This window comes from Nicotiana tomentosiformis, chromosome 3 (genome assembly GCF_000390325.3).
Source record: "Nicotiana tomentosiformis chromosome 3, ASM39032v3, whole genome shotgun sequence".
In the NCBI taxonomy this organism is placed as follows: domain Eukaryota; kingdom Viridiplantae; phylum Streptophyta; class Magnoliopsida; order Solanales; family Solanaceae; genus Nicotiana; species Nicotiana tomentosiformis.
This window is the reverse complement of record NC_090814.1, coordinates 36,330,791-36,339,666: the sequence shown is the minus strand read 5'-3', so window position 1 is coordinate 36,339,666 and position 8,876 is coordinate 36,330,791.

Sequence of the window (8,876 nt, the reverse complement as noted above, 5' to 3'; positions counted from 1 at the left end):
TTGGCTAGAGAAACAAGCTCAGCTAATAAAATTTCATGGGGTTCTACGGAATGGTTTTTCAAATATGGCCGAACAGCTGATAGAAGAAAGAATTGAGCTCAGGCAAGAGATAGACCAATTTGGCTCAGATATACATGACTTGCAGGCTCAATTGAATAAAAAGGTTGATGCGTATGATGCCCTACAACCAATTATTGTAGATACTGGCCAACTTGCGGAGAAAAAAGAGGAATTCCAACTATTCGACCAAAATTTTGTTAATGATGCAAAGGTTGACGAAGTGTGTAAAAGTGAGGATGTTAAAAGTGAAGCGATTCTAGAGTTGGAGCGCATTGGACCTCATTCTAAATACTTTTCAACATTATGTTTGGTTGGTGACACGAGAATTGATCCATTCGAGCATATGGAGGAGTCAATGGATGAGGAACAAAGTACATATATTCTAAAATTTGCGATGCCAAGGAGACAAAATGACATCCCTCACTTAAAGGCTAAGAAGTGCAAGATGCGACATTGTTTACTTGGTTCTTTTATATTAGTACCGCCGCTCCAGGAACGTGATAGAAACATTGATGCAAAAATTGGGGGCGCAATTCATATTGTCAAAGTGGAAGGAAAAGTGGTGAAGTGGGGCAAGTCGTGCCACAATTATAAATAAGGCGCTTATTGGGAGGAAACCCAACTCTACTGTTTTTATTTATTTATTTTTGTTTGTTTTTTTTAATTGTGTTATTTTTGTAGTGTTGTTTTGTGTTTTGTAGGAGTAGGAGCATGGAATCAAAGCCAATAGGCGTGTGAAAAATCGAGTAGGTGGTTGAAACAGTGTAGTACCACAGGTAGCGCATGGCGCTACCTGTGTCCCAGTTTCCAGAACCTCAAAAATTCCAGTGCCAGGGATAGCGCTCCACGCTACCCTGGGAGAAGGTGATGGGAAATCTCTCTTACTTCACTCGGGACAAGGTTATTTCGGCCCAAGACCTCCCCAACGTGCATAAAAGAAAGTCTAAACCTATTTTGGAGGGGGGGAGCATAAATTTGGGAGTAGAGACGCCACTTTGAGAGAAAAAGACACCTGCGGAACACTCGGGAACAAGGATTCTCGATTTTGCTTCTCTTATCTTCTCTTCCTTTAATTTTTTAGTTTATTAGTGCTAGAGTTGTGAGGTGCTACATGAACGTTGTCGTTTGAAACTTGAATTGCTCCTATTATTTTATCATATTAGTTTATTTATTCAATCTTGCTCTTAATTATTTGATTGCTTGATCACAAATTGAATACTATCTACAAATCTAGAATTGAACTCGGGAAAAGGAATTTTAGATTGCAAATAAGATTGAATAGATCAAGATATTGAACTGGATCTTATACGGCCACGTATACTTGCATGTGCGTTTGGGAGCAACACTATACGGTATTGCGTCATTTATGACCTCACATACACATTGGCATGTAGGCATAAAGATGTATTCTCCTCATGCCATTTGAAAATGAAACATTTATTTGTTGAAAGTGTTTGAAAAAAATACAGTTTTACAAACTTACTCATATTTTGGTGATTTCGGTAAAATATTTGGATTTTCAATAATTTACTTGAAAAGCATGCCTAATTTCTGGAACTGTGAACGGGATGAGCATTATACCTCTGAGTTAGTTCTTTTATCACTTTTATTATGTTGTTATGATCTGTTGTTGGCTATTGGTGTTGTACTCCGACCTTTGTTCCAGTTCAAAACTACTTTCAACCTAAGGTTAGGTTTGTTACTTATTGAGTACATGGGGTCGGTTGTACTCATACCGCACGTCTGCACCTTGCGTGTAGATGTTGGATACTGATATTACTGTGTACGTTGGGAGATGGATTTGAAGATGTACCTGCGTTCTGGGCATAACTGCCTCTTGATCTTGGTAGCGTTAGAACTTTAAATCTGTTCATGTATATTTCAAACAGATGATGTATTTTATTTCATACTAGCTTTGTAAATTCTAAATCTTAGAAGCTCATTATTTGTACTATCAATCCTTGGGATTTTGTATAAAAGCTCAGTTATTTCATCATTATTGTCTCATCAGATTTCATTAAAATTGATTATTGTTAATTGGCTTACCTAGCGGGTTGGGTTAGGTGCCATCACGATTACTTGGATTTTGGGTCGTGACACATTGGCTTAACAAGTCATCCCATAAATTCTGCAGACACTAGTCAGGCCTCTTATTCTTCTTTCTACCATCCGAGAAATGTTCTGCCAATCTCTTGTGGGCTTTAAGATGAAAATTTGCAGCCACTTCCTCGCTATAGCGGTCATCCCATACACACTTACTCTGCATCTCAAAAGTTAAATATTAGATGGAAACATCATAAATATCAATTATTAAACTGCTTAAAAAAATATTTATACCTTAAACTGATTTAAAATTTGCTCCTTCAGCGAGTATCGAAAATCACTCCAAGTCGCATAGGGGCCAGCATAAAGCTTTTTGATCGCATTGGTGATTATCTTCATAGTCTGCTTACCCAGCTTGAACCTGCAATTTAAGAATAAAAACACATGAAAATATTAGTAAAAAGAGTATAAAATAATAAACGCAAAAATAACAAATAACTCTTACTCGTTACCCTTAGGGACTATGATGATTCTGCCATAGCAATCATAATGCACTACCTCTAGATCATCATCCTCAGCATGTGTATCAGAGGCATGTGTAGACGATGTAGATGGGGCTTCAGAGCTACGGTCTCGCAGGCGAAGTCCTGAAATGGATGGGGTCGATGATGAAGATGGCAGCGATCCCTATGACTGCGACATAGTTGGATGCGATCCATGTGGCTGTGATACAGATGGTTGTGACCCATATGGCTGTGATATGGATGGATGCGATCCATGTGGCTATGATATATAGGGATGTGATCCATGTGGCTGTGATGCAGATGGCTGCGATCCACGTGGCTGTAAGGCACATGGACTGTATGTCGGACGTATAGTCCTATGGCCTTGTGATGGAAGACATGGTGTCTGGATGAAGGTATAGGCCTCGTGATGCTATGGCAGCTCAATATAGTCATGTGGTGGAGGATAAGACATAGGCATCTCTGAAGAGGGTAGAAATGAGGGAATAGTATTATCCCCAGATTCTACCCTCCTCTTTCCCTTCCTAGCCTTTTCTCGACCCGAGAACTAGTAGGGTCATTTTTATCTTGACCCTTGCCTGCCATCTGCATAATATAATACATATTTAGATTGAAACTTATGAGAAACTAGTTATAACACGAGAGTGCTTTAAAAACCAACATTTTAATCCTCGTCGACATATTGTTCCTCGTCCGAGAATTCCTTGTCACTTGTTTCAATTTCATCAGTTCATTCTTAGTCCTCATTTTCTATAATTCTTACTTCATTTATATCAACTTCTTCCAATATGCGTTCAGGATGTTCCAAATTATTTTCTAACTGATCGTCCATTATTTGGTGAACACTGGAGATATTGTATATAAAGCATCAACAATAATAGAGGATGATAGCGTACAAACTGGGAGGAGACATGCGAAAAGGGGAAAATATAACAACTATGATAGGTATGAAATCATGAAATAACCAAGTAAATCATCAATACCGGTAAAATCAGACAAACCAATGATATGAAAATGGCACGGCATCACCCTTCGTGCTTTTACTATCGTCCTCACCATGTAATAATATGAATATAATGGCACGGCATTACCCTTTGTATTTTCACTCTCATCCTCAGCATGTAGTAATAATATGAATGAAATGGCACATCATTACCCTTCATTCTTTTACTCTCTTCCTCACCATGTAATAATGATAATGTAAATGAAATGGCACGGCATCATCCTTCATGCTTTTACTCTCTTCCTCACCATGTGATAATGTTAATGTAAATGCAATGGCACGACATCACCCTTCATGCTTTTACTCTCTTCCTCACCATATAGTAATGATAATATGAATTCGAGTAATAAATAATGCGGAGGAGAAATTTCACGTCAAATATGGCACCATGATACCAAATGTCAACTTCCAAAAATATTCAACAACTATGAAATAAGCAATAATTACGAAACGAATAATAAAAGAAGTAATAATCTAATCTAAGCATGGATATCATAATTAACAAAGCAATAAAATACAAAGAAACAAGTTCCACCCGCATGCTTTAACCCAATAACAACGTATAAGTACTCGTCACCTCACATATACATTGTTCCCACACATAAAACACGTAGCAAATAGACTAACAAGTCCTAATACCTCAAGTCAAGGTTAATATAGACACTTACCTCACTCTGCAACCAAATCAATGCTCAACCGCGACTTTTCCTCTAGAATTATCCTCCAAACCAAATAAATCAAATCAAATATAGTTCAAATAATTCAAAATAAGCTTTAGAAACTACCCACAGGTGAAAAAGATTCAATCTTTATTGTTTTTGGAAAAATTCAACAAAAGTCAACCCCGCGCCCACTTGGTCAAAACCTGAGATTCGGACCAAAATTCGATTACCCATTCACCCCCGAGCCTGATTATGTGATTAGTTTCGAAATCCGACTTCAATTTGAGGTCTAAATCTCAATTTCTCAAAATTCTCAATTTTTACCTAAATCCTTAATTTTTACCATGAAAAGGCATAGATTAAAGGTTAAAATCAATGGGTGTTTATGAAAATGGAAGGAAACAAGTTAAAATCTACTAAAGGATGAAAAACCACTTCAAAATCTTAAGTTTTTCACATAAACATTTTTTGGAATAAGACACAGACTGTGCATGCAAATCGAGAAATGCTAAACGTAGCTAATCAAGGTCTCGAAATATGGAAATAATGGCTAAAACTCAAAATTACCTATCGGGTCATCACATTCTCCACCCCTAAAACAAACGTTCATCCTCGAACAAACATAAAAAAGTACCTGGACTAGTGAAAAGGTATAAGTATCTACTCTGCATATCGGACTCGGACTTCCATATAGCTGCCTCGATCAGCTAGCCTCTCCACTGCTCTCTAATAGAAAGACAACTCTTAGACCTCAACTCACGAACCTTCCGTGCTAGAATGGCCACCGGCTAGTCCTCGTAAGTCAAATCCTTATCCAATTGGGCTGAGCTGAAATCTAATACGTGGTACGGATCACCGTGGTACTTCTGGAGCTTGGAGACATGGAACACTGGGTAAACTTCTAATAATCTAGGTGGCAATGCAAGCTTGTAGGCCAACTCACCAACTCTCTCAAGAATCTCAAAGGATCCAATATACCTAGGGCTCAACTTGCCTTTCTTTCCGAACCTCATCACACCCTCCATGGGTGAAACCCATAGAAAAATCCTCTCTACAACCATGAATGCAACATCACGAACTCTACGATCGACATAACTCTTTTGCCTAGACTGAGTTGTGCGAAGTCGATCCTGAATCATCTGGACCTTTTCCAAGGCATCCTGAACCAAATCGGTTTCCAACAATCGAGCCTCTCTCGGCTTAAACCAACCAACTGGCGAACAACACCGCCTCCTATCAAATGCCATATAGGGAGCCATCTGAATACTCAATTGGTAGATGTTGTTGTAGGCAAACTCCGCAAGCGGCAAGAAATTATTCAAAGAACCCCTGAAATTCATAACACATGCACTAAACATATCCTCAAAAATCTGAATGGTGTGCTCGGACTGTCCTTCCGTTTGGGGGTAAAATGTTGTAGTCAACTCAACTCGTGTTCCTAACACACACTGTACGGCCCTCTGAAATGACCTAATCGGTCATTTTGAGAATTTGCACATCACTTGGTGGTTTGAGGGCATGAGTAGCTCCGTATGATGTATTATGACTTGTGTGTATCATCAGTTTCAGTTTTCGGGTGACTTATGCCCGGATTTGCATTTGGATATTTCTAGAAGGTTTTGGCCCTATTTGGCAAAAGTTGAAAATTTAAAGATTAGGAATGTACATAAGTTTGATAGGGAGTTGACTTTGATGATACCGGATTCAGATTGTGGTTCCAGGAATTGGAAAGGCTTTGTTATATAATTTGGGACTTGTGTGCAAAATTTGAGTTCATTCCGAGTTGTTTTGATCTGGTTCGGCAGGAGTTTTGGAAGTTGAAAGTTTAAAAGTTCATTAAGTTCGATTTGAGGTACGATTCGTGGTTTTGATGTTATTATGTATGATTTGAGGCCTCGAGTAGGTCCATGTTATGTTATGGGACTTGTTGGTATGTTTGTATGGGGTCTCGAGGGGCTTGGGCATGTTTCAGGTTGATTTCAGACTATTTTTCTTCATATTTTCATTTTTGATTTCTGCTGGTGTCTGGTGCCTAAATTGTTCTTTGCGATCACGATGATGAAGACGCGATCGCGTAAGGTAAAGTCTAGAGCTAGGATTTACTGCTTCGCATTGGCGAGGTATAGACCGCGTTCGCGTAGCTAAAGGAACTGGAGCATCGCGTTCGCAAAGGATGAACCGTGATCGCGTAGTGTTGAGACGGGGAGTTGGGAGCTGGTGATTTCTCTTCCGCGTTCGCGTGGGTCAGTCTGCATTTGCGTGGGTCAGTCCGCGTTCGCGTGGGTCAGTCCACATTCGTGGAGAGTTGGCATCTGTGGGCATCGCATTCTCATAAGAAGGCTCACAAATACATAGATTATTTCAGGGCAGTGTAATTTTTCTTCTTCGCGATCGCCATTCATAAATTCGTCCAGTGATTATAAGTACTCTATTTTCGGAGATTTCAGATATTTTGAGCTATGGGGCTTGGATTGAGGCAATTTTTACCACATATAATGGGGTAAGTATTTTCTACTCGGTATTGATTTTATTCCGTGATTTCATCTTCGTTTTTGGCAATTGATTGATGATTTCAAAAGAGAAATTGGGGGGTTTTGTCTAAAATTTCATAAAGTAAATTTTTGGGTTTTGAACATCGATTCGGAGTCTGAATTGAGTGAAACTAGTATGGTTGGACTCGTAATTGAATGGGTTATCGGATTTTGTGAGTTTGTCGGGTTCCGAGGTGCGGGCCCGGGTTTGACGTTGACTTTGAACTTTTGATTAAAAATTCAACCTTTATCGATTGGGTTTATTTTCTTTGGCATTATTTGATGTTCTTGAGTTGCTTTTGGCCAATTGCAAGCGTTCGGAGGTCAGTACGCGTGGGGTGTCATTTTTAGAGTATTGTTTGGCTTGCTCGGTATTGGATTTGGCTTGTTCGAGGAAAGTAACATATCTAAACTTGAATTTGATGGTATTTAACCCTGGGAACTATGTTATAAAAGATGTATTGAGGTGATGCACATGCTAGGTGATGAGCGTATGGGCGTACACAGAGGAAATCATGATTTTAGTCGACTATTAGACTATGACCGAACTTGTTTTGTTGTTATATCTTGTTACATCCATGTTGTCCCTACTTGTTTGATTGTATGAGCTGTGAATCATGTTAGAAATCATGTTTAGGCTATATTCTTATTCTTTTTGAACCCACTAAGGTCATCTCTGCTGTTGAGTTACTTGCTTAAATTGCAATTACATACTCAGTCATATTCATTCATTTGCATATCATATCTCAGTCTCTATTATCATTTGTTGTCACATCATGTTATCAATGTTTGGGGTAATTGGCATGAGATTTGTAAGACCGAGAGACTGGAGAGATTGATGACTGAGTTGGGGCCTAAGGTCCGGATTGTGAGTGATATTTATGGGATTGGGTTGCACGCCGCAACAGGTTTTATTGATTCATGATGGGATCGGGTTGTTGCATGCCGCAACATGTTTTATTGATTCATGATGGGATCGGGTTGCATGCCACATCAGGCCATGTTGGCTTGTATTAGCGCTTGGACAGGATGCGCCCCTCCGGAAACTAACATACCAGTAGTGAGCGCAGGTGCCGAGTGCCGAGTGATTAAGTGTACCGAGTGATTGAGTGTACCAAGTGATTGAGTGTGAGATAGTGAGATTGAGTACTCTGAGAGTGTGAGTACATGAGTTCATCACTGTGATGCATTACATTTGACATGCATACTTGGCATGTAGGCATAGAGATGCATTTCCTCATGCTAAACTGTATTGTGACATTCATGGCTTCACATGCACATTGATATGTAGGCATAGAGATGTATTTTCCCCATGCTATCAGATAATGAAACATCTTATATGCTGTTGAAAGTTTTTGGGAAAATCATAGTTTTCTGTTATACTCATACTTTGGTGATTTCGGTGAAAGATTTGGGTTTTACTGTTATACCTGAAAAGCATGCCTATTTTCCGTAATTGTGAATGAGTTGAGCATCATATCTTTGAGTTATTACTTGTACTGCTTTCATTATATTTTTACGAGTTGTTCTGGCTATAGGTGTTGGACTCTGACCATTGTCCAAGCTCGTCACTAATTTCAACCTAAGGTTAGGTTTGTTACTTATTGAGTACAAGTGGTCGGTTGTACTCATACTACACTTCTTCACCATACGTGCAGATTTTGGAGTTGAAGTTGTTTATGGCAGAAGCTGGCATTGAAGATGTACCTCTGTTCCGATTATAGCTGTCTTTTGTTCTTGGTAGATTTAGATTTATAAATCGGTTATGTATATTTTGAACTGATGATGTATTTATTTTATACCAGCTTTGTAAACTCTAAATCTTAAAAGCTCGTGATTGTTACTACTAGTCCTTGGGTTGTTGTATAAAATTTTAGTTATTTCATCATTATATTCTCAATAAATCACATTTGAACTTGGATTATTATTAAATTGGCTCAACTAGTGGGTTGGGTTAGGTGCCATCACGACTAGTGAGATTTTGGGTTATGACAAGTTGGTATCAGAGCTCTAGGTTCATAGATTCAACGAGTCATGAGCAAGTGTCTAGTAG